Source organism: Sciurus carolinensis, chromosome 7 (genome assembly GCF_902686445.1).
Source record: "Sciurus carolinensis chromosome 7, mSciCar1.2, whole genome shotgun sequence".
NCBI classification, from domain to species: domain Eukaryota; kingdom Metazoa; phylum Chordata; class Mammalia; order Rodentia; family Sciuridae; genus Sciurus; species Sciurus carolinensis.
In genome coordinates, this window is record NC_062219.1 from 150844927 (window position 1) to 150870556 (window position 25630).

Sequence of the window (25630 nt, forward strand, 5' to 3'; positions counted from 1 at the left end):
CTGGCGTTTGGGAAAATGGCAGACGCAGGAGGGCGGTATGACCTTCTCCTTCTCCCCTGAAAAGCCTTATGTGACAGGGGTCCTGCCCCTCCCCAGAGGAGAGGAAGACTCAGACGTGGGGAAGAATCTGAACGAAAGAGCATCACCGTGTCCCCAGCGGAAGGATCTTAAGCCCAAGCCCTGGTGTGCTTTGCCCACTGGCCGCTCTCCATCACTGACGGGTCCAGGGCTGAGTCTCCACTGGTCAAGGCTCCCGGTTCGCACGACATCTGCTCTGAATCCGTTGGTTGTGCTTGTCTATTTATCTGTTTTTGCTGTTGAGTCTCAGCCATGAACTTTGCATGGGTGAAGAAAAAGTGTCACCATTTCTTTACCCTTTGGAGTTGGATAATACGATAGACTTTTAAGCAAAAATAAAGAGCGAGTCGGTCACAGAGTAGCAAGAAGGGTACGAGTCTCTTTTAGTGGAAAAGAAGCAAACTCATAAATACATGTGAGCAGCGTGTACATTTGTAGGATCAGGGAGAAGCGTGTGTACAGGCACCTGGAACACGCAGGTGTGGGGACATGGGATAAGGGAGAAAATTAGCTCTTTGTTTTTTCACCTTATTTGGCCTTACTTCTATAAAATATCAGATGATAATCTGAGCAACCAGCAGTTTTAATAAAGTATGACAAATGCTACAGAAATGTGGGGAGAGGCTTCTAGAAGCTCATAGAAGAAACTTAGCCCCCTTCCTGCAATTGCAATGCCTGCTGTCCTTCCAGAGGGCTCTGTACAAGTCAGACCCTTGACCAGCAATAAAAAGGCCTTAAGTGGGCACAGATGTCAGTGTGGCCATAATCCCTGGTGGTCGCTTAGACGGCGAGGTGTTATTCACAAGCTGGTGAGAAGGGGCGACTTTGCCTTCTGAACATGGCGCCCTCTGGCCTTCCAGCTCATCACGTGTGGAGATCTTCCCAACTCACAGGACAGTCAGGGAGATCGCATGAGAGAAGCTCCCGGAAAGTACCGAGCACGGAAGCTGTCACGGGGTGAACGCTCACAGCATGTCACTCCGTCTTTCAGGGTGGTCGGGAGCAGAGGTGATAGTGCCTGAAGGTGGAGGCGCAGCCCCAAAGTGAGGCTGATTGAAAGGCTGCGAGCGGGTGGCAGAGACCAGGCGGGACCCGCAGGCGCCCGCAGCTGCATCTGTTTTCGGTTTGCTCGCCGCCGACAACTGTTACTGCAAAAAATTTCACTAGTTCAAGAACTTGTCACTCACCCCACGGCCAGAACGTGGCCCCGGATTAAGTGGATTGCTCTAAAGGAATGTCTGGCACAGAGTCCCTGTTTCCAGAACTTTCCAGTGCTGGCAGGTGTGAGATTGTGCAGTCACTGAGGGCCCTGCCAAGGAGATTGGGGGCCGACTGTGGAACACACAGGGGAACGTCCCTCGGCCGGCATGTGTGCTGTTCAAGGCAAGTGGAGTGAGAGGTGCAATAAACACCAGATCCAACGGCACTCGGAGGCACCAGACTCGGCCCAGGACGGAGGCCAAGTGCTGGGCAGCTCTTGGGGGCTGGGGGGGTGGGGGAAGTTTAGAGACCAGGCTTGTCACCCAGCATTCTTTTCATCATGTCCTGTGTGCGGCGAGTGTCTCCCAGTGCCAGGGAGACACTGGAAGAGGAAAGAGGGATTGGTCTGTGTTCAGGAAGCCGGGGCTTGAACATTCCCTCCCCTCTCCCCGCCCCCGTCTGCCACAGGGGCTTCTGCCTTCTTTCAAATCCAGCTGTGATTAGGCCACACACTTTGATTTGTTGTAAGCTTTGACCTTGAGCTGGAGATCAGCTTCCAAACAAATCCCAGTCTCCATATTCCCAAGTGAAGGGAGGAGCCAAGCCTGTGTGGTATGGGGAGCCCCCGGGGCCCCCGCTGGGCAGGAGTCTGCAGAGTCTTGGGTCTACAGTTAGGTCGAGGCAGAGGGCCAAGGACGTGACCCAGAGCAAGCTCGGTGCTCGGGCTCGGTGCTCTGGGTACACATCTCGCCTTGGCCAGCCTGCTTGCTTAACCCTCTCTAAATGCCCCTTGCTGGATGGCAGGAGCATCTCCAGTTAGGGTGGCAGAAACCCTGGGAAATGACCTCAGACGAAACCCCATCCTGTTCCTACCTCCTGTGGTCAGCAGACTCAGGGAAGAGAGTCCTCAATTACCCTTTTTATCCTTGATGTTTCTGGTGGTCATAAGGACACAAAGGCTCTCGTGCAAACAGCAACCACGAGTCACAGTTCAGTCATTTGAACAAAAATTCAGAAAAATTGAGAGCCTTTTGTATTAAATAGTTTAAAAATAATCAGTCACAAAATTGCTCCCATAGAAAACGGGCTCTTTGTGGGATTCTGGGCCCCGCTCTGCCACCATGGGTGAGGCCTCCTCACTCCTCGGCTCCTCTCCTCATGCATACGAGGAAGGAAGCAAAGGAGAGTCCACAGTCCCTCTTCCTTAAAAAGAAAAAAGATCTGTGCTTCCATGATCCCTCCACTTCCAGCAGTGATCCAGGAGGGATAGATTCAGCAATATTTGGGACATACTTGTTCTAAACTATTTGTCATTTATTTGAAACTCAAATTTAACTGGGCATTCTGTATTGTAGCTGACAACCCTATCACAATTAGAAGACCGTTGGGAAGAGGGCAGACACCCCTGCCTCTGTCCCCTAGTCGGGGCAGCTAGGGGGACAGAGAGGAAGTGACGGTAAGCAGGGGGTCTCCTCCTGTCCAAAGATGTCAAGGTACACCCCACCCCAACCCACTGCAGAGCAGGAAAATCCTCCACTGTCCCAGCCTCTCTCCAATTCAGGGACAGGGCAAAGCAAACGCTCCCCAGTGTTGAGTCAGAGAATCTCATGTGACACAGTGGTCCCTCGGCATCCTCAGGAGGTGCTTCCAGGACCCACCCTGGATACTGAAACCTGCAGTTCTCCACTCCCTCACATAAAACAGAGCGGCATTTGCATTACGTCACCTACACATGTCTTCCTGTGCACTTTGAAGCATCTCTCGTTCACATGGACATGGATGCTGTGCATCTAGTTGTTCTGCTGTACTGTTTAGAATTGGAGTTGGGAACAAGTCTGTACACGTCCAGTACATACACAATTTTTTCCCCAAATATTTTTGATCTGCAGTTTTGAATCATGGGTCCCTGTGGGTACGGATGGCCAGCTGTACCTGACTTTTCCTCAATTTTTTTTTTTTTTTTTTTGCAGTACTGGAGAGATCGAACTCAGGGCCTTGTGCTTGCAAGGCAAGCGCTCTACCAGCTGAGCTATCTCACAGCCCACTTTTCCTCATTTTTCAATCAGTATTCTTAAAAGATCCCTTTTACAAGAAGATAATTCTTTGTCTTTCTCCATGGAATAAAGTTCCAACGCAGGACAAAGTGGCAGATCAGTGCTCAACAGAGGACCCCGGGTACTGTAAATGCTCTGTGAAGATGCTGTGTCCAGCCCCTTGTGAAAGCAAGAGTGCTGTGGATGAAGACGCGGGGTCTGTCTGAAAGGCAGCGGGGAGGAAAACCATGTCTACTCAGCATTTGAGAGCTGGTAACATTTTTAAAATAAAAATTATTTATTTGTTGGTTTTAATTTTTACAAGTGACCCAATGGGAGATATTGCGTTAGGAACTTGATTTGGAAATGCTAAGTGACTTACTCAACTCATCCACCTTGTAAAAAGTCTTGCCCCACCCAGCCAGCGCGTGAAGAGCGACTTACCCAAGGCCCCCGGCGGGTTCGTGGGAGCCACAAGGCTTGGGGCCAGGCCTCAGGCACGGCAACCTCCCTCTTTCTTGTGTTGACGCTGCTCTTTGGGGACTCTTTCAGGAGGCAGCCACATATTTAGAAGGTCCCTTCAGGAAGAAGACTCAGGTGCTCTGGGCAGAAGGGGACTTGCCCATCTCCACTCAGGCCCGATGGCTTCCCTGCTCTTCAGGGCCTCTGGGGAAGCCGCAGCACAGGGCTGTTCCCAGCTGACGGGCAGGGACCAAAGGTCTGATTAGCATCACCTCAACAGACAGAGCCTAGGCTCTCCAACCTCGGCATGCCCTGTCCCACCAGTGGTCGTGCTGGGAGCAGCCCTGGTGACTGGGAAAATATGCTGGGAAAAGGTGGCCTCCAGACAGGAGCGGAGGGCCGGACACTCCTCAGAGAGGCCCTGAGGAAAAGGGCCGGTGTGCTTCTCCGTCTCACCTTGTGGACGTGGGCATCCGCCTACAGGGGGTAGATCCGGGACTGGCAACGGTCCAGTGGCCATTAGTCAGATTCACTCCCGGGGTCTCTAGATGGGTTGTTTGCACCGGGAACTACAAGACTGACCCAGGACTCTTATTAGATGTTTTGCTACACTGCTCTCAGAACAGCCAGGGTTAGGGCTTTGCATGCTACATAGCATCTCTGTTTTTGAATGCCTAGCCCAAGTGTTTTTCCATGTATGTAAGATTCCATATTTTATTTAGTGCAATTTTTATGTATTAGCTCCTGAAAAAGTTATTTCATCTCCTGTATCCTCTGTGTTTATACACACACACACACATATACATATATTTTGGTCACTTATGAGGAAGAATGTAAACTATTGAATCCGCCTTGGACAAATGGCTTTAAGAAAATACATGCTAACTGAGATTGTGGGCAGCCTTTGGTTTCTTCTTTCACTCTTCTAAATATGAAACCTGTTTTTAATGAGTATTTTTTTAATTACAAAGGAAAGAAAACCTTTATTGCCCAAACCTACATCTAAAAACCAATTTCCCCAACTGCCTCGCAGTCCCGTCTCTTCCTCGCTGTTGACAAACAACACACATTACCATAATCGAGATAATTAAGGGCAGTGCCAGGTACTGTTCTCCAGGCTTCTGTGGCTCAGGGACTGCCAATTTCCGCTCCCTTCTAACAGCCGAAGGCGTGGAGATTAACACCTATAAAGTGTGGTGGCTTGAATATAGATGAGGGGAGAGAGACAGGCTGCCTCCTTTGATTAAAACATTAGAAGAATAATTATTACAATAGTGAAATGGCTTCAGCCTTCTGTTGAGATTTTTTTTTCCTCCCCAGTTTACTATGTATCTCTGCAACTTTTTTTCATGCCTCCATATGGCAAATTACTGTCGTTGAAGATCTTACACTTCAACTTGAGCACCTTTTGCCTGGGTCGAGCTAGCGGCCCTCAAGACAGGGTGGTTTTCATTGTTGCTGAGGAGAGAATATTACTTCTGGAGAACCAGCAGGCATCTTATTTGACAACTGTCCCAGTTGGAGACAAATTATTACCTTTATTGGAATCTACCATTCAGGAGTCCATGCTTTGTTTCGGTGGGACGTAGGCACTGGGACCCGAAAGGCTCTCAGGCGGTTGGTTTCTTAGCAGGCCGAGCTGGACCCAAATAAGGACGGGCCTTGAGGCCACAGGCTCTTCTGCAGCAAGCCTGTGATTACTGTTACTGTCACTCCTTTCTCTCTCCGAGGCTCTGGAATATTTATGAAGGCACAGAGGGAGACGCACACACATCTTGGGCAAAATCAAATGCAATATTAATGCACCCCTTCTTCAGCTGTGATTCTACAAAACTCTACCATGTAGATTCGCTGCAGCCCCTGGGGCCCAGTGTGAGGTCAGAGAAGAGGCAGGCACCATATTTTTGCAGAGGAAAAGAAATATTGGCTGTTAATTCTAAAGGTCTTGTGATCCAGAACTTGGTTCTGCTCTTGGAAAAAAGAAAAAGAGATGCCTCTGCCAAATGTAGCCCGGGCCATGTTATCAGCTAATACCTATCTCCATTCGGTATGTTTAGTGGGAAAATAAAGATCACTGGGGACAGTGTCATTTAGAAGGGTGGAGAGAGTCCAGAATTTCCAGGGCAGGGGAAAGAGTGCTCTTTGTTGTCTTTTTTTTTTTATTTTATTTTATTTTTTTTCTTTGGTGTCTTTTTGATGGAACAGATCTGTCCTGGCAGTAATTTCCAGCTTCCTTTTTCCTCCCTGTCTGCATAGTCTTTTTCTCTTTCCTTTTTTAATTCTCTTTTGTAATGGAAAAATACAGTGCGAGACCCCGAAAGTTGAGAAGTGACTACTGGGAACACCCGATTGCTTTCTTATTAGAGTTTGCTTACTGCTTGCTTCCTGCTGGACACCTGCTTATTAGAAAAATTAAGTGCCTTCCTGCCGGAAACATAATTGAACTGGGCTCGTTCAAATCCTGGGGGGGAAGTGCCTTTTGGTCGTTTTGTGCCTTCGAAATCTACTATGCCTTTTGACCTAGTTGATTAAAACAAAAAAAGGCCTCCATGTAACTGTGCGAGTTGGGAGCCCAGGTAATTTTCTCAACCAAATCGTCCTCAGTGCTGCCCCTGGGTTCACCCTGGCCATGTGGTTTCTCAGTGGAGCCAAAAATCAACTTTGGGTAAAGGTCTTTTCCTGGGATGATGAAATAGAAGCGAAATTAAAATATTATCCTAGATTAAATGGGGAGGGAGAGGAGGATGGACCTCAGATTTTGGATCCGGGAAGTGGGCCAGATGGAATCCTTTTGGTAGCTCGGATACTTGCTCACTGTGCACACACGTCCCTGCTGTTTTGAGCACACAGGGCCGAGCTGAGCTTGGTGGCTTTCCCACGACTGTTTCTTTGTTTCCCTGGTGAACGTTTGTGGCCGCCTCTGCTCCATTTGATTTGGCCTGTTGGTTGGGTTCCCTTGCTGGTCACCTGCAGCTCCGCTTCCCACCCAATGCCTCTCTGGAAGCCCAGGGATGCCTCTCACCGGCTCCAGGAGTGGAGCTGAGGCCAGATCTGCGCCACAGGCCTGGAGTGGGGCAGGGTGCCTGGAGGCTCAGAACCACAGGTCAGTGAAAGTGAGGCTGTGTGTGGCGCTCTTTGAAATCTAACGAAAGTTCATTTTTTAAACAATCGCGTGCCTATATTTACTCCATGTGGTCACTGTAACAGATGACCACTAACTGGTGGTTTAAAACAGCAAAACTTCATTCTCTCATAGTTTCGGAGGTCAAGTTTTAAAATCAAGCTGCCCCCAGGCTTCCCCTGAGGGCTTTAGGGAGAGGTGGGGGCCTTGCCTGGGCAGGCGGCTGGTGACAGGGGCCCCCAGCTCGCGACTCCGTCACTCCTTGTCTTTGGATTCGGGGCCACCTGGATAATCCAGAGGAATCTCCTCCTCACGTGCTCTTTCATCAGGTATGGAAAGACCCTTTCCCCAGTAAGGTCCCATTTGCAGGTGAACTTACTTAGACCGTGAGCCTCGGCTGTGGCCCCAGCTGGTTTCGTCAGAGAGGCCAGCGCTGGGGGTCCGGGGCCCTTGTGCCACTAGTAAGCATGTGGCTTTTGATTCTCATCCTGGCCCTGAGTACAGCCCCTTCCCGGAATCCTATAGGGAATGGGGCGTTTGTAGTCCGGGTGCAGATGTCCCTGGGTTGCCAGGCTTAAGCCTTTGACATCTCATCAAAACCGCTCCTGGTGACGCCCACTTCACGGGCTCGAGGAAACATTCTACTACCAGCCAGGGCCTATGCCCTCGCCTGAGAGACTGCAGGCGGGGACAGAGGCCTGACCAGCAATTTGGATTCTGACTAATCAGATTAGCAAAAGCAAAACCAAGAAACTAACCAAACAACAGCCCAGAGGCGGTTGTCGCGTCCTGAGAGTAGGACACGGTTTTCTCCCTGCTCCTTTGGGTTGCTTTGGTTTGACTGAACCTGGGCCCAGGTGTGACAGATGCTGTTTGAGTTTCCACTCTGCCAGGTCAAGGTGTGGTGGGAACTCGGGGCCTGTCTGAGGTGGGCTACCATGGGATCACTACCTGTTGGGTCTCAGTCTAACATTTCCTCCAGACGCCCTTTGCTTAGTGAAGGGTTTCCCAGACTCAATCCAAGAAACATGAATACTAACAGCTTCTTTGACGAGAAGAAAAAAAGGATCTGGTGTCTGATATGTTTGGAAGACTTGGTATACAGTAATACCCTCTTAGAAGTTTCACAGTAAATATGAAAAGCCTCCTCTGACTTGGTTAATGGGGAGTTTCCAAAACTTATTTGACCCCAGAACTTCTCTTTTACCTAGCACTCTTACATAGGGAGAGAGAAATTCTGGAAAACCCTGGTGTGCTAGTGCATGCATTGGACTTGGAAGCACAAGACTGTGGCTGGGTCTCCACCCTGATTTTCTGACTGTTCATATCAGTGAAGTTATTCGTGAGCCTCGGTTTCCTAATATGTAAAGTGAGTGTAGGACACTGGCCTCACCTGCTTACCTTGTGTGTCCATGAAAGCTTCTCTAAGATAGTAATGGGCTATTCTAGAATATCAGCACGTACACGCACGTATCATATTAAGAGGAGTTAGCCAACTAGGCCCCCACACAAAATCTGGCCCGTTGCCTGATTTTATAAATAAAGTTCTAGTGGCACGTAGCCAAGATCATTTGTTTATGCATCCTCTAGGCCTGCGTGGCAGAACTGAGCACCGGAGACAGATCAGTAACCCCTGGGAAGTGAAATATGACAGGCAGTGGTGATGGACTGCGAGCAAAACACTTTTCTCTCCCTACGGCTCACAGAGCCCAAGTATTAACTTATTTGACCTTTACAGAAAAAAAAAAATCTGATCCTGAACTACAATAAGAAAGAATTTATGTTCAAGGACATGTTTTGAGGGAAGAGAGAGGATATAGAAGTGGCTCTGCTCTACGTGTGGAAAGGCCCTGACGTGGCAACAGGGCAAAACCCTGGCCTGGATCCGAGCCTCAGTGTGCCCAGGAGGCTCAGTCCGCTCCCCAGGCTGGCAGGGTCGCCAGGCCTGGCAGGAAGGTGGTGAAATAACCACACAGACTCTCCAGACAATAACCTGGGTGGCGAACGTGCCTGGACACTCATGGTGAGTCCTGGGGGTCGCCCAGCCCACCCTGAGGAGGAGGAGCCAGAGGGCACCAGCTCCAGGCTGTTGAAGGGGCAGAGGGACCGTTTGCCACAAATGTGAGGCATAATTGAGAGTGACTCTGAGTTTCTAAAAGCCTCAGGGACCAAAGACAGGGAGTCACCTGCAAGAGCACATCTCAAGGGGTTAACAAACACGGAAACCTTAGTGACGCTGCCCAATACCTCCTCCTCAAGCCCCCCGAGGACCACTGGGGCCCCACTTTTGGAATGGCCAAAATACTCAGAGAGAACAACATTCCGAAAGTTTATCTTAAAGACTTTCTAGAGCTTGGCACCCTCAACGCGGCTGGTGCATGTTCACAGAATCCGCGAGGCTGTTCCTGGAAAGACGAACGCTCTCCCCTCAGCAGGTCGTGGGTGGCGCGACACAGCCCGAGGTCGGGGGCTGGATCCCCGTGTTCTGTGCAGGTCCCTGTTTCTGGTCACCCCCCAACTCAAGCTGCCAACAGCATCTGGCGTCCACAACCCCGGGCGGAGGAATGCTTGTGGGGCTATTTGTGGCCTATCTCTGAGGGGGCCCTTGGATGCCTCAGCCGTCCTGCCACCCAGCACGGGGGTCAGGCTGGCCACGTCCCTGGCAGGGAGAGACCAAACGTCTCAGAGTCCCTTGTCAATGCTCCCTGTCTTTCGAGAATTGTTTCTGTGAGTGAGTACTTACCTCTGGGATAAGGATTTCAGAAACTCCTAGAAACGGAGTAAGAGTCACGACTCAGGATCGGAGTCCTTATCGCCTGCCTGTCTCCCCCTGCCCAGCTGCCACTTCCCGTTGCAAGTGACAGGCAAAGGCCTTCCCTGCTGCTTGGAACCCAAGTCCCCCCACAACCCAGAAGAAGGGGTGCTCCCTGGGGCTCTCCAGCCTCACTGCTGGGGGTGGGTGCATTACTGTCCCCCATGCAGTGGTCCAGCTTCAAGCCCTGGTCCCTGTTCTGCCCGTGACCATCCCGCTCGGGAACCTGCTGAAGTCCCCCAGGACCTACGCGCTACACGGCACCCTGGCACTTAACTGGATGCTACCGTTCATGCTCCGCTTTTTAAGACGTCTGTGTTTTACTTTTCCCCAGCTCTGGCCAGAGCGTCAGCTCCCTGAGGGCGGAGGCTGGCCCCTCAATGCCAGTCTCACGTAGTGTTAATGTGTGGTTTTAGTTGCTGGTAAAAGCTGTTGAAAATGAGCACTTTGAAGGGCGGAGTTTCTGGGGAAGGAACACACCCTCAAGGAAGGGTGAGTGAAGCGACAGGGCACGGGGACAAGGCGCATGTGCCGGGGGACAAGGGAAGAGGGGTATTGATCTCCCAGTCCTACCCTCATAAGAGACCACAGACGGGCGACTTCAAGCGACAATGATTTGTCCTCCCACACCGTGGAGACCAAAAGTCTGACATTGAGATGCTGTCAGGGCCATCTCTCTTCCAGTCCTCTGGGGAGACCCCAGCTTGTCTTTCCAGTGTCTGTGTCCCAAGCAGTGCCGGGTGGTGCCAGTGTGATCCCAGCCCCTGCCTCCGTCTGCGGGGCCGCCTTGGTGTGGCTGTGTCTGCTACACTTGGCAGTCTCCCTCTGTGAGGGTGGCGGTCCTGTTGGGCTGAGGCCCATCCTCTGACCTCGTCTTGACCCGAACACCTATGCTAAGACCCTACTTCCAATTAAGGTCACGTTCCCATGACCGGGGATTAGGACTTCAGCGTGACTTGGTGGGGGTACAATCCAACCAACAAGAGGCAACTGCAGTAGAGAGGTGAGTACTTTTCTCAGTGTTGTTCCTTATTAAGGGCTGCAACGAAGCTCTGGAGGAGCCATTGGAATGGCAGGTCTTCACAGAGCATTGCTTGTATATCCTTCTATCTTGCACACAGAGGCTACGGCACCGTCTCAGAGCTGTGACATGCAGGCGAGGTTCTGGGCCATTGTCCCTCCAGAGACTGAAACCCGAAGGCCCCTGAGGGCAGTGGTCTGAGCCTGCCCCACCTGGAGCAGCAGGGCAGCTGGGGAACAGGCTTCAACAGGGCCCTGCAGCGACAGCAGGAGAGAGAGGTGGGAAGGACCGTTCCAAGCACCCTGCAGGGAAGGCTAGCCCACACCAGAGACCCTGACGGACACCCCTTTCTGCCTGCCTCAAGGCTCCCCTGCCGCTGGGCCTGGTGGTGCATTCATGGCTACTTGGGAGGCCGGGGCAGGAGGATCACTTGGGTCCAGGAGTTCTGGGCCAGCCTGGGCAACAAGGTGAGGCCCTGTGTCGAAACGACAAACAAGAACACTGGCCATTGCTTCTCTAGGGTGCCTTCAGAAAAATCTGTTTGTCTCACCTGCGGACTCCGCTTTTTGTGGTGCCTCTAAAACTGAATGCACGTTGCTTTTACTCGGGAATGGGATCACCGGTGGGTGCTGTGGCCTGGCCACTTCTTTTTGCCGTGCTGGGATGGAACCCAGGGCCTCACACACACTAGGCAGGCTCGCCCTCACTGAACCACTGAGCTGCACCCCAGCCCTCCTCTGCTGCTCTGCGTCCTGGCCTGCCCAGTGCCGCTCAGGGGTGTACACCCTGTTGTAGCTTTAGGTGGAAAGAGCCATTTCCACAATGAGCGTGACCCCACCTCCCCCTCTACCCGTGAGGCAGAGGACGGGGTTCCTGGATGCTTCTGGTTCCACCATGGCCCTCTGACTGGAACAGCTCTCCTTCCTGGCAGAACGGTGTGGGTCAGAGCTGAACATTCCTGCCCTGGCTGAGCCCACTCTTAACTGTCCCCAGTGAGCTCTTCTGTCATGCTCTCACCTGGTTACGGGCGTCCCCTTATCAGACACAACATAGAAATTAGACTACTCTCTGCCTTTCAGTTTTGATGCCCTGATTTGTGTCTTGGGTCCTTAATTTGGTGTCCTGGGGGACAGCTGGGGTGGAAGACTGGTCTCTGGAGCTGCCAGGGAGCCGCTCTAAAGAAGGCTGCAGAGGCGGGGGGCGTCTGCAGAAACACAGCTGGGGATCTGCAGAGCCAGGCCTCGGGGACCTTGTGACTGGAGGAGGCTCAGCTGGTCTCAGAGGCCTCTTCTAAGGGTGGAGAGAGCAGGCAGGAGCTCACCCCGCCTCCCCTGGCCCCGTGTGTCCTCCTCCCTCCTGGAGGCCCAGGCCCTGGGCAGACCGGTGCTCATGGGGTTGGCCTGCCAGCCAGGTCAGGTTGGCAGAGAACGTAATCAGGGCCGGAGGGGAGCCTGCCAAAGCAAAAGAACAAAGGGAGTCCCGAGATATGAGCTGAGATTTAAGAATTAAAAAAAATCTTTGTTAACGTGAGGGTGTCTGTGGATGATGTGTTCCTGCTTACATATTTACTTACAGAGGCTTGATCATTAAATCATGTCCCCCTAAAGATGTTCTCAGCAGTGACAAATCTCTTGGCATGAAATACATCATGGCAATAAAAATTACTCATGACAGGCAGGATGCTGCTGGAGTGTGTAAAATAAATTCAAAAAACGGGGTTAAAACAGCAGGAGGCATGATAATCTAGCAGAAATAAAATGACAGCTGGAGAGAGACAAATCTAGATCCTTTTTTCCCTGGATAATCAATGAACTATTTTTAGCTTGAATTTTTTTTCTTTTATCCTGACAATGCCTTATCTCCCAGTTCTTGCCCAGAGCTTCTTTATATTCCTCAAGTCTGGAATCGATGTCATGTTAAAAAGAAGAAAGAGGTCATTAACGGGTGGATTGATACATTGATTTGACAAACTGGGTTAAGAATAAATGGTAGGTTGGGGGAGGGGAAAGAGGACACGCTGGAGAAATAAAGCTTACTTCCAGGGTCTCGAAGGATTCCCGGCCGTGTGAGATTGGCCGGATTTTCAGGCTGGCCTTGCTTGGTCGAGATTGATAATAATACTGACTGCGTGGTCATGATGAGCGTGGAGGCTCATGGGATTTCTCCTCCACCACTCAGCCACACCACGTCCTGAGGAAGGCACTAACGCTCCTTGTCTTTAGATGAGGAAGCAGACTCAAAACACGGGGTCACGTGCCCAAGGCCACGTGAAGGGTGATGGAGGCCGACCAAGATAGCACTGGATGAGCTGCGGTGTCTCCATCTTGGTATTGAGGCCAGGAGCTCCCTGGCTCTTGGGCCACTTTCAGTCATCTTTAGCCTGCCCCCGCCCCCAGAACCCTGCCCTAAGTGCTGTCTCCACTTCTGAATTCTGAGCTACTGAGCCGAGCCCACAGAGAGAGACTTGTCCTGCAGTCAGTCTGGACAACAGGTGTCCAGGGGAGCGTGGTGGCTAGACCCATCTCTAGACTCACAGTCCAGAGAGTTGCTGGCTTTCCCTTCCCATGCCGAGCAAGGTCTGAAGGGGACACAGTAACGCTGCCCCAGCGGGCAGATCCTGGGGAGTGTGAGGACCTGGCTGTACTTAACCTTGGGGTCTGAAATGTTTACCAACAGCAGCCGGAGAGAGGGTGCTGTGCTTCTTGGTCTGCTCTGGAAAGGGTAGTGTGACCACTTGCGAACGCCCACTCCCCGGTGGTGTGCTGGCCTCTGTGGTACTTTGCTCCTTGACCCAGAGGAGATCCTGAAGGCTCTGCTTCTGAGCTGTCTCTGTTGGCAGCAGAGGCTCTCTGGTTTTTGCTTAGGGGATGTTTGAAAGCATTTTCACTGTTGAGGAGAGGAGGGCTCAGGTTGTGGGGGTTGGCCAGGGTAGTCCCCACATCCAGGGATGGAGTGACCCGAGCCTTATGCTCCTTAGAATGGCTTTTGGGTCATCCCTGGAGCTGTTCCCTGATAGCCACTGGGAAGTACACTGAATTCTGCTGCTAGGGTTTGGGAATACTGTGTACACTTCAAATTAGTCTCTTCAGAAATCTGCTGGTGAGGTGTCCAAGGAGGCAAGGGACTGCACCCGCCTTCTGGAACCTGGGTGTGTCCAGCTGCTGTGCACTAGTTAATGTTGGCAGCGTCAGCGTGACTTCAGGGGTTATCCAATAATGAGCTGGACTGTCCTCAGAGTTCTCCCACTTTGCTCCATCCGAGCTCCCTGAGAAACTGTTCTCTGAAATGAGTTTGGTCCTTGGAATCGTTTTAAAACGAGGCCTCTTCCAACTGTACAGTGAGATGGTGAGCAGTGACTGTTGTCTCCAAGTGTCCACAGAGAGCACAGGCCTGCCCAGCCCATGGGGAAGTGCACCAGGAGGCGTTGGCGGAGGCCTGTTTGCTTTGGAAGTGAGACAGTTTTAGACAGAAGCGGAGGACCCAGGTGTAATAAAAGAAGCAAGCACAAGGCTCTCTCCTTTCTAAGCAGCACTTGTAACTTGTCACCCCACGTTTGACACCATCACACGCAGCTTGCACCGGACGCCCTGCATCTGGCCCTGTCTGGTAAGAAAGGCAGATCTCACTGGCTAGGTTGGTAGGCAGGGCAGTCCCTTCCCTGAAAGCCCATCAGGGATGCTTGGACAGCCTCGCTGACTTGCTCCAAGTCATGCTTGTGAGAGGGACTGTCACACTCCAGAGCCGAAGCGGAGCCTGCTGCCGTCGTAGCTCTGTGGAAGACTGGAGCCTGTCGGCACCAGAAGAACTCGGAAGTGAAGTCCCATCCCCACGCCCACCGTCGGCCTTCCGATGGGGGTCGGGGGCAGCAGTTCCTGAGCTGTAGGATGGCCCAAATCAGAGCGCTCCGGGCGCCTTTGCAAGCAGGCCTCCCTTCTCCACGCGTGAACCCCAAGGTGGACTGCGCGTGGACCCTGGTGACGATACGCACGTGCTGGTTCACACGCGGGGTCAAGTGCGTCCCTCAGGTGGGGGCTGTTGAGAATCGGGGAGGAAGGTCTCTGTACCTTCCCCTCAACTTTGCTGTGCACATAAAACTACTTAAAAATGAAAGTCTACTTTGAAAAAGCAAAAGCTTTCATTTCCCGGGAATGGGTGGGAGAACCGAGAGCACCAGAGCCGTGGCACTTTGGCAGACATCATGAGTGTGCGTGTGGGGATGCTCCGGACCTTCGGTCACTGGAAACTGGGTTTGGGAAGGAAACCAGGGGAAGTAGGGTCCCCCGATTGTAACGGTCCACTGTCAACAGCGACGGGAGAGAGATCCTGCAGTTTCATGATGGTTCCTTTGAGAAGATCATTTTCTGAAGACTTATTCTTTTCAGCGTGGTGCACCCGTGGGGATAAATAAAGGTAACAGGTGGGACAGTGAGACCGTCGAAGGCCATGTGATCTGCAATGTGAATCCTTCCTGGGAGCCTGCAGATGTCTGGTGACATCCATAAAGGAAATGAAATCATCAAACACCTGCTGTGAGTGGGTCTATTAAGGGACGTAGAGAGGAGCTAGGTTCCTGTCCTGGGTGCCTCTGGGACAACGCCTGAGGGTTTCTGAGAGCGAAGGCAAATGAGGAGTATGGAAGAGGACCTGACTGTCAGAGGAGGGAGGATGGGATCAGCGCTGGCTTTCTAATTGCGGTGGTCAATTTTGAGAATATCGTGACAGTCATAACCACCCCCGAAGGTAGATTTATTGTACCCCTCAACTAGAAATGGCTGATGTCAACACTCGAAGCAGATGGTGGTTAAACGGGTTTAATAATAGAATTCAGAGTTATCCAAGAAGCACGTTCAGTAACCAGACCAGTTTAATCCCCAGTGATGCTCAGATGGTGAAAGAGGGAAAGAAGTCCGGTCACATGGGAAAGTGCTCATGATCTCCGAATTCTGGAAGACTGTGACAGAGAGACACCATCAGGGCCCTGCCTCTGCTCGACCTAGAAGAGAGACGGAGCCCTGCTGGAGGGAGGTATCTGCTAGGTGCTTTGTAGTTGGCCGGAAAATTCTACCTCTCTTCATGGTGACTGACCACTCCAAAATGACTCTGGTAGGACTTGCTGCTCTTCAGCATATCCAACACGGGACGGGGAGAAAGGTGGCAGATTTGAGATGCGCACGGAGGGAGGGATGGAGGAACACAACCTGTGCCTCTGTCTTCTGCTAGGTCTAGATTAGATCTGAAGAACACATTTGTCTTGGATCCTTGGAGATGAGGAAGGATGATGGGAGAGTGAGGGTACCTCACTGGGCAACTGGGGCACCACAGATTCAGCCTCTGAGGTGACTGGACACGGGGACCACAGTGCTGTGATCCCTGGTGAGAAGCTCAGCACTGAGGGAGCAGAGCCAGCCACGGGCCACCTGACTTTGAAGGGAAAAGGACAGCTGTCTGGCTACTACAGATTGAGGATCTCACCTTCTTGCATCCTCCTGAATACAAAGCCAGGTTTCACACCCAGACTAGTTACAGCTGCTCCAGCATCTGCATCGAGTTCCACCTTCATCTGCCACCTCCCATGCTCCCTATAGACAGGCATGATCCATTCCTTGTGCCTAGTGAGGGTCAAGTTCCTGCTGCCCATGGTGGAAGACCACTGTCTGCCCCAACTGGAAATATTTAAGAGAATCTTTGGCTGGACACATCTCCACTGACTTCATTTAGCGTCACCTGGGAAGAAATTTAAACATAATCCCATGTCCCTCTTCCCTTCAAATTTGGAATTGGCTGGTGTGGACAGGGGTGGAATATTGGATTTGGATGGCAGCCTGGCCCAGGTGGCCCTTTGTGGCCATTGCTGAGTCCACTGCTTAACTGAACCTGGGTCTGAGCTATGCAGGGTTTATCTCATGCTTCTGTGCTTCCTGCATTGAGCTGACGCAGCATTGACCCCCTCGCCGCCTGGGTGCCAACCTTTGGAGGTGTCTTGTCTACAGAGACTCCCAGGGTACGACTGCTCTGCGTGACCTCTGCAGCCTGTTTGATACAGCTTTTCCTAGAGAAAACGTGGCCACGTCCGAAGGCAATCATAGTGGAAACTGCGTCTAGTGACCAGGTCACGTTTTCTGGCTCCCCCTTCAGTCTCTGGCTCTGGCAGTAACCAAGGAAAACTAGGGAGGCCTGGAGGTGCAACCTGTCCTCAGGGCCTCCCATCAACACGACTCCGTGTGCTACAGATCCTGAGGGGGACTGTGTCTCCAATTTCTCCTGCTCAGGACTGGCGCTCCTGTTACAGAACGATGCGCAGGTGGACAGTCAGGTGATCAAAGTTCACTCCGTGCCTGAGGGAAAGGCCCCACCACATCTTCCCTGCATGTGCCTGCCTGTGCCCGACTGAGGTGCTCCTGTGGCAGCCGGTACTTTGCCATTTCATGATTGAGGACCCAGGACAAGGAGTGTCTCCGGAATCTAGACACAGGGCAGGACTCCTGTGAGGCCTCACCACGCCTGCCCCACCTGGCGGCTCTTATCCTCCGGCATGAGCTTCTCCTTGGTGCTGCGGTTAAGAAGAAAAAGAAAAGTGAGACTTCACTTCTCAACGGCTTTGCTTAGACCCCTGGGAGGATGAGTCTCTCAGAAGTGAGAATTGAAAACCACATCTAAAGGTTGTGAAGTCCTCTTCAAACTTCTCATTTGCCTTTGAACATATACTTACGCCTTCCAGAGAAAAGTCACCGACCTTCCCCAAAGCCAAGGCTTAGAGAGGGAGTCTCGGATCTATAAAACTACCCGTGACCATCCTTTTCTTCTTTCTTACCTGTTTTTACAATGTGGGGTGGTGGTGATCAGGCGTATCAGCCCTGGTTTATCTACCTAAATACAGCTTTAAAAACTCAGATGGATCTGGGTGTGGTGATACATGCCTGCAATCCCAGCGGCTCGGGAGGCTGAGACAGGAGGATCACAAGTTCAAAGCCAGTCTTCACAACTTAGCAAGGCCCTAAGCAACTTAGAGACCCTGTCTCAAAATAAAAAGGACTGGGGATGTGGCTCAAAGGTAAAGTGCCCCTGTGTTCAAGCCCCAGTACCACCTAAAACAAAACCAAAACAAACAAACAAACAAACAAAAAGAACCCAAACAAATCACCCAAGTAGGTATGGTTGTATTTGGAAAACAAAAACCTAACCAAACCATCCATCAAATAGAAAACTTCCAACTAGACTTTTAAGTGAAGTTGCCCTCAAAAGTTATTGTACCAAGTATTTGCTAAGTTAGACAGAAATATTATTTAATGCTTTTCCCCAGGGAGTTGGGGATTGGGCCCAGAGCCTCCTGAGGGTGAGGAGAGCGCTCTACCACTGAGCCACGCCCTCAACTGGAAGCAGTTTTACGCATTTAATGTGTAGTCCCTTGTTCTCTATGAGTGGGACCTGAGAGTTTGACAACAGTGTCCTACGCTGGCACCCCTAGAGCTTACTGGTCCTGGTACTAATTTTTCAAGAAGCCGGGATGGGGATTGCAAATGAAATATGGGTTCAGGCTGCAGAGTGAAATCCAATGAAATCAATAGGAAGCGCCTCTCTTTGCCTTCTCAGCGTTGGAACTAAGGGGGTGTCAACGTACATACATTTCCCAGTAATGAAACTTCAAGATGTGCTTCTTAATGGAAGATAATCAACTGCAATGCAAATTTAATGAACTCTGATGTTGAAATGCAAACCGAATCCAATAGCCCACGGAAAATTAACCTAATCAATAATCTAATTTGAAGCTTTAAGCTGCGAACAATCTGCTGTGCTGACCCAGCCTGCCTTTTCAGATGTCACCCCACGGAGGTGGCCAGTCCCTCCCAGGCCTGCCGCCGGTTTCTGCATAGCATGGCTTTGGCTAGATGCTGGCTGCTGTCCTTGATGGGGATGCTATTGAGCTTATTGCAGCCACGGATGAAACGCTGGCCTCCGAAAGACTCTATAGAAAGGAAAAAAACAAAAAACTCACTTACAAAACGAAACAAAATACTCATGTGTGCTCATATAAAAGAAACTAGAGGGACAGCCCGTCTGGGCCATGCAGCTCCTGGTTCATGCAGGCCTCCCTCTCCCCACATGGGCTCCTCTGCCCCGCCTCAGCAAGGCAGGTTTCCTTGGACCTGAAGGAGTTGGTCCCTCGGCCCCTACGTCAGACATAGGGTGATGTGCCTGGCATCTGCCCTTCAGAGGCCTCTTGTTTTCCCTCCAAGGTCCCCAGAGAAGGCTGCCACCACTGGAGTGCTCGTCCTATCTGTGACGGCCCCTCCCACTGGGCCTTCCTAGGAGTGTCCTGCAGGTGGGGGGCCAATGAAGCGCCCTGCACCCAGGGTGAGAAGCAGCTGATTAGGCCTGGGACGCAGCAGAGGGAGCACAGCTGGAGACCCCATCTGATCACCCTGCAGAGCCGGGTTAGTGGACATCCTAGCAGAGGGTGAGACTTTCAGCTAAAGAGATGGAAAGTGGAAAAAGTGCCCTCAGTACCCTAAGTCCTGGAGAACGGGCGGGCAAGTTCCATGAAGCCTGACGTGAGAGAGCGCGCAGCTCTTGGAGTCCGCACCACCAAGAGGAAGCATCGCCAAAGCACAGAAGTGGAGAGCGCGATGGATTTTTGTGCAACTTTTTCCTGAATTAGTGAGGAACATGGGTTATTAAGCCTTTCAAAGCGTATTCTGGAGGCAAACAACGGCTTCTGTAGCGGTTAATTTATAAAGATTGACAATTGGGGCTGGGTTGTGGCTCAGTGGCAGAGTGCTTGCCTCACGTGTGTGGCACGCTCCGTTCCACTCTCAGCACCGCATGTAAGTAAAAAAGATAAATTAATAAAGGTCCATCAACAACTAAAAAAAATTTGCAAAAAAAGATTTACAGCTGTACCTGAGAAAATGCGTAGGGGAGATGAACCTTAGCAATCATGGCTGGGAGCAGTCACGGGCCGGCTGGTGGGCTTGGTGGCTTGCAAACCACCCATGGGGTGCACCGGGGGGTGTCCAGGCTCGAGAGGAACAGAGGCTGCTTCCCAGGCAACACCAGACAGAGGCTGAGCCCTCCTCACCCCCTAGTTCCTTAAGGAAAGGAATTGGGTGTCTAGACCCACCAGGTAGACCTCGTGGCTCATCCTGTCAGCGACCACAGTGTGCGGAGCGAGGTGGCTCTGGGCTGCCCGGCTCAGCACGTGAAGACATTCTGGTTAAACTGAAATTTCAGATAAAGAATGAATCACTGTTTTAGTGTAAGTATATCCCACACAATAGCCTCCCGACCTGGTACTGAAAACTCAAACTGACTCTAATTGCCATTGGAGAGTCGTGGTGTTCTCAAGAGAACCTCCTGTGGCCTCGTGGGGCCCAAATTAAAGGCTGTCTGGCCATCGTGGTTTTGTGTGGACTGGCCCTGTGTCCCTGCTGCACCGCATCACCTCTCTGTAAAAAGCTCCCTTCCCTTGGATACCAACCACTTAAAGAAGCACTCCAGGTCTCACCTCCCAAACCCACCGGGTGCTTCCTGTGGTCTTTGGTGGTTGACCCTTTCTTCCTGTCACCTGGTCTCCCACCGCGTGACTTCTCAGATGGTCCCCGTTGCCTAGCGACCCTCCTCTCATCCTAGGCCTCTGCTGCCTCACACCCATAGCTGGGAGCAGCCTCACCCGCTGCCAGGGGCAGCTGACTTTGAGGGTCACGGGCCAAGATGAGCTCTGCTCTCGATTCACCCGGCTCACCAGACAGGTCTAGTGGATCCTCCCTAACTCTTCAATCAAGAATTTCATGCCCACTGGAGTTGGGATGAGGAGAGGAGTCACTCTTCCAGAATGCTGTCTCATTAGGGCTGGGTTCTGGGAGGTCTCACGGCCACGGGGGCATGGACGCGGCCCTGTGGGAGTCAGGAGCCATCCTTGGCCATCGCGTGGTTAAGGCAGAGGCCTGAACATCTTACTGAAGCTGTATTTTTATTTTATTTTATTGTATAAACACCAGAATGGGGAGTGTCGCACCATTTTCTTAGGAGTTCTCAACTCAAGCTCAAAGCTTAATTCCAAAGAACCCTTTCACATTTATTCACCCTGAAATAAAGAGATTTTAATTTGAGCTGACAATCTCAACATTTCATTAGAATTAAAATGATGTAAAATCAATTCAGTTTACTAAGATTGTTCATTACAGGCAGGAATAAAAATGTACAATCCACAGTGGCAGATTTAACCCAGTGGTTATGGAGAGAAGACGGCTGTCTGCTACTGATGTACGTGAATCCACCTGGTTCCACTGAAACCTTTCTCTGGGGCTTGTCTGTGGTGTTATCTCAGCATTTTTGAGTGACCTGGAGCCCTGGGACTTCCGTTCTTGGGTCGCAGGGGCATTTTTACTCCCGCCCAGCCGACAGTGTTAATTGCTTATCTTTTTCAACAGAGGTCATTTCTACCAGAGTTCTGCTAAACCCTCTCCACCGCTCGATACCTCAGTGTGGCTTCTGCAGCAGCCCAGGGTGGGTCAGATGCAGGCAGAAGAGGGCAAGCCCCAGGAACCACTCCCAGCCAGTTAAAACATTATTTCCATGTGAGCTAATGCCATTCCTATGGCTTTGATGGAAACAGCTCAGCATTATCTAGCAACATCTGGAAGAACTCTCTTTCTCTCCCTTTTCCCCCCCAAAGCATGACCCTGCGGGAGATTTTCCCTTCATGTGACTCTCTGCCCTGTGAATGTGAATATCGTTGTGACTGCATTTATCCTTGTGGACAAATGAGTTTGTACATGTAAAAATCTTTGAGGCTGAAGCCAAACAAGGCCCCTTTCAGAAGCAGTTTCCCACCCTTCATTCCTTGTAGCTCACAGCTATTTTTACAGCAGCACAAGAGTCTGGAGTTTGGGGCCCAAGCCAAATGTTCTGGGTGTGTCTGTACAGACTTAGAGATCTTTGGAAAAAAGCAGTAAAAGCAAACCATTTTCTTTTCTGTGGCTTCTAAACATTTCTGTTAATATGGATCATATATGTGAGGCTTAGGCTGAAATGTTTTACTTTTGGGGGAGGCAGATGTATTTTAATATTTTTTATAATCTCGTTTTTCCATCCCTCTTGAGCCCTTTATTCTACTGCCAAATTATCGCCCTGTCTAACCTTTGCTGTAGGGATAAACTCTGACCTCGATGGAAATTCCAACATCTCAGTAATAGGAAAACTTCAGTTTTAGCCAGGCATAGAATCCTGCAACTAGGGGAAGCTGAAATGAGATTTTTTTTTTTTTTAATAAGGCACTCTCATGTGGTTTACTCAACATGAACCTTTAAAATAATTTATTTTGATAAAAATTGTCTATAGCATTATTGTTTTGAAATATGTAGCATTAGATGGTAACCGGGATAGAACTATTAAAAACAGCCAAGTAATAATAAAAACTCAATGTGATCTCATAGGGCCCAGAACTGAACTTCAAATCCTACAACTTTATAATCAGGACTATAGTTCTTAATGTCACTCATATGGAAAGCTACTTCATGAGTAGTAGTCTTTCTCTTCCCTACCTACCCAAACCCCTTCCTGGTTCTGAAGACCATTTGTGGCCACTAAAAATACTGTGATATTGCTTTTTCTAGCTTCCAATTTCATAGGCTATGGAGGCTTATTAAGATGGGCATGATTCCACAGAAAAAGTATTCTTTCTTGGGGATGATATGCTGTCACAAATCTATTAGACTTACTTGCCAAAGTATTACTTAATTTCTAAAGGAGAATTTACATACCAGTTTGAGGTAAAAGAGGCCTCAGCTAAGAAGAGGGAAACAGAAGTCTGCAGGCGCTGACTCCAGATCTGACCCACCTGCCACGCATGCTCAGTCAAGGTTTGTCTTTCCAGACCCACGGTCCAAGGGGCTCTAAAATATGGAGCAGAATCACCACTGACAGGCTGATAAAATGAGTCAGAGGTAAAATGCTATCAACATGAGCCCCTTCACCCACCCATTACCCCCCGGGATTTCCCAACACCTCTTCATCAAAAACAGGAGAAACTACCAAATTCATATCTATATTGAGCAACGACAATGCCGTAAGATACTTCAAAAGCAGAACGACTGGGCCCTCGCCTGGCTGCCCAGTCTTGCTAGAAGGCTGAGCTGCTGCCCAGATCCAGATTCTCGTCCGAACATGTCTTCCTGCTGGATGAGCCATTCCACATGTGTATGCTCTGAAATGGACATCACAGTGACCACGGAGCCCTGAGGAGCTCATTCGAAATGCAGACTACTGAGCCAGCTGTGGTGGTGCACGACTGTCATCCTAGTGGCTCAGGAGGCTGAGACAGGAGGATCGCAAGTTCAAAGCCAGCCTCAGCAACATAGTGAGGCCCTAAGCAACTCAGTGAGACCCTGTCTCTAAATAATAAAATATAAAAATGGGCTGGGGATGTGGCTCAGTGGTTAAGTGCCCCTGGGTTCAATCTGTGGTACCGAAAACAACAACAACAACAACAACAACAACAACAAAAGACTACTGGAATATCATCCCCAAAGACTTCATCCTAATTAGTGTGATGCAGGGCCCAGAATCTGGATTTCAAGGGGAACAATGGTTTGCAGATGCAGCTGATTGAACCTGGCTCATTTACACCAGAGGTGCTGTTAAAAAAACATGGTCAGGGGAGCTCTGCTCCAGCAAGCACGGTTTACTCGGTCTTATCTTTGCACTGAAAGATAGTGGACTCGGGTCTTATGTGCATGTGCGGGGGTGGCACAGTGACCTCACAGAGACAAGCGTTGCTTTGCCTGCAAAGCCTTGACTGAGGGTTTTCATCTCTACAACCATTCTGCTTTTGACTTTCTGTATGGTACTCCATAAACATAAACAGGCTGCGTGGGAGATCGCCCTAATGCCAGTCTGGGTTTGGAACATGTTCAGGTAGGCCAGACTGAGCCAGGATATTTGGGAGGTGAGGTGTATTAACTGTGTTTTTGACTCGTGATACATTTCCAATTTACGATGAGCCTATTGGGACGTGACCCCATCGTAAGTTAAGCAACATCTGTGTAAATCAAGGTCGGAAAATATTCATCCCTCTTGCTAAATGCACCATATGAGAACTATTTTTGGAAGAAAAAAAAACCCAGCAGGGGCCTGTTTCTCAGACTCTTTTAGCTGGATTCTAAGAATCTGTTGTGGAGACTGTGGCAGGAAGTATCCCAGTTCCGGGTACATAAGGAAGTCATATGCATATAAAAATGTACATAAATGGCATCTATATTAGGAAGAGGAGGAAGAGGAGGACCCAGCTCTGCAGAGCTTTGATTCAGCCCCTAACTCCTCTACCAGTGCATAAAGTTCGATTCCCTTAGTGACTGTGGGCGGAAGTTCAAACCCACCAGGAGGGGTGGCCACATTCCTGACGCAGCCTCTCTTTCAAATGCTTGGCAGCAGTCCTACTTTCAGAGTTTCTAAATTGGCACAGGTTCGGGGTGCCAGCTAGTCAGAGAAGGCAGGACCTATTAATAGACTCAGGTGGTGTGACTCCATGGTGGTGACGTTCACGTGATAAATAAAACCTCTGTTTCTCAAAATGTCCCCACCCGACCCCCAGCCTCCCACACTACCTGCAAATTGACCCTAAATCTTCAAGTTCCTGTAAGAGAGGATGATGCTTTCCATTAAAAGTCCCTGCGGAATATATGATTCACATTGACTTTCTCCCATTCACTTCGTCAATTTTGTCCTTTACATCAGAAAACCTTTATATTTAAAATTTCAACTTTAAAAAAAAAAAAAAATTCCCTGAGATGTGTTGGCTCATGGACCAAAATGCATGCTGTGATCAAGAAAAAGACCTCAAACCCTACTCCAATATTTGCATCCTGTGAAGCCAGGAATTTGCATTTTAACAAACACCCAAGGCGTTTCTGATGGGGTGATGCTTGGACTACAGCTTGGAGACAGCTCTTCCTTGAGGTGTGCATGCCTGGGCTGGATCTTTTCTCCAGAAAAAGAGGGAGCCCTTGCCCATAAGTCCTGGGGAAGGGCAGGGATCACAGTCACAAGCATGGATCCCAATCCCTCTTGGTTTGCAGTTTTTCTCAAGATTAGCCTTAGATAATCCGCTGTCCCAGACAGGAGGTGAAAATGTGCAAACTGGGCTGGGGTATGGCTCGGAGGCAGCGTGTGTGCTTAGTATGTTCCACCCCAGCACCCAACAAACAAACAGCAACAAAAAACAAATAAGAGGAAAAGATCTTCACTTCCTACACCTGTCAGCTTGGATAAGATGGGGCTCTTCGTGTCAGGGAGGAGGGGTCAGGACTGAAGGCTTCCCGTTTGCAGCTGATGTGGAGAACGGGACACAGAGGCTGGAGCACCGCGGAGAGCCAGCAGGGGCACAGGGCCTCCTCCTCCTCCTCCTCCGGGAGCAGGCCACTCGGGGTTGATCCTGAGGGCACAGCACTTGAGCAGAGGAAGATCGTGGCTGAACTTGTGACCCAGGCTGCTGGTGAGCTTTAGTGTGAATCACACTTTCCAGAAGCAGCCAGGCCTCAGAAAGGCAGGCTGGCTGGCTGGGTTGAGGTTGCTGCTGGGTGGAAGGGAGGGCCTTCCTGTGGAGCTGAAGCATCCAGGAAGGACTGTGGGCCAGATGACCTCCAGAGGAGCCATCTGGAGAGGTGTGGGGAGCTCACCCCAGAAAGGACCTGGGCCCTGGCGTCAGAAGCTTCTCACCTCTGCTGTATCCACCAGGGACATGGGCTGATGCTCACAGGTGTCCCCTGTTGCTTAGTAGGTGCTCAGGTCCAGGGAAAGGGGACACTCCCTGCTGCTTTTACTTCCACCACTCAGGACCAGTGGTTTCTGTGACGCATAGGTCGTTTTGTGCTGATAAACCTAGGATGGCTTAGTTTGCACGTTGAAAT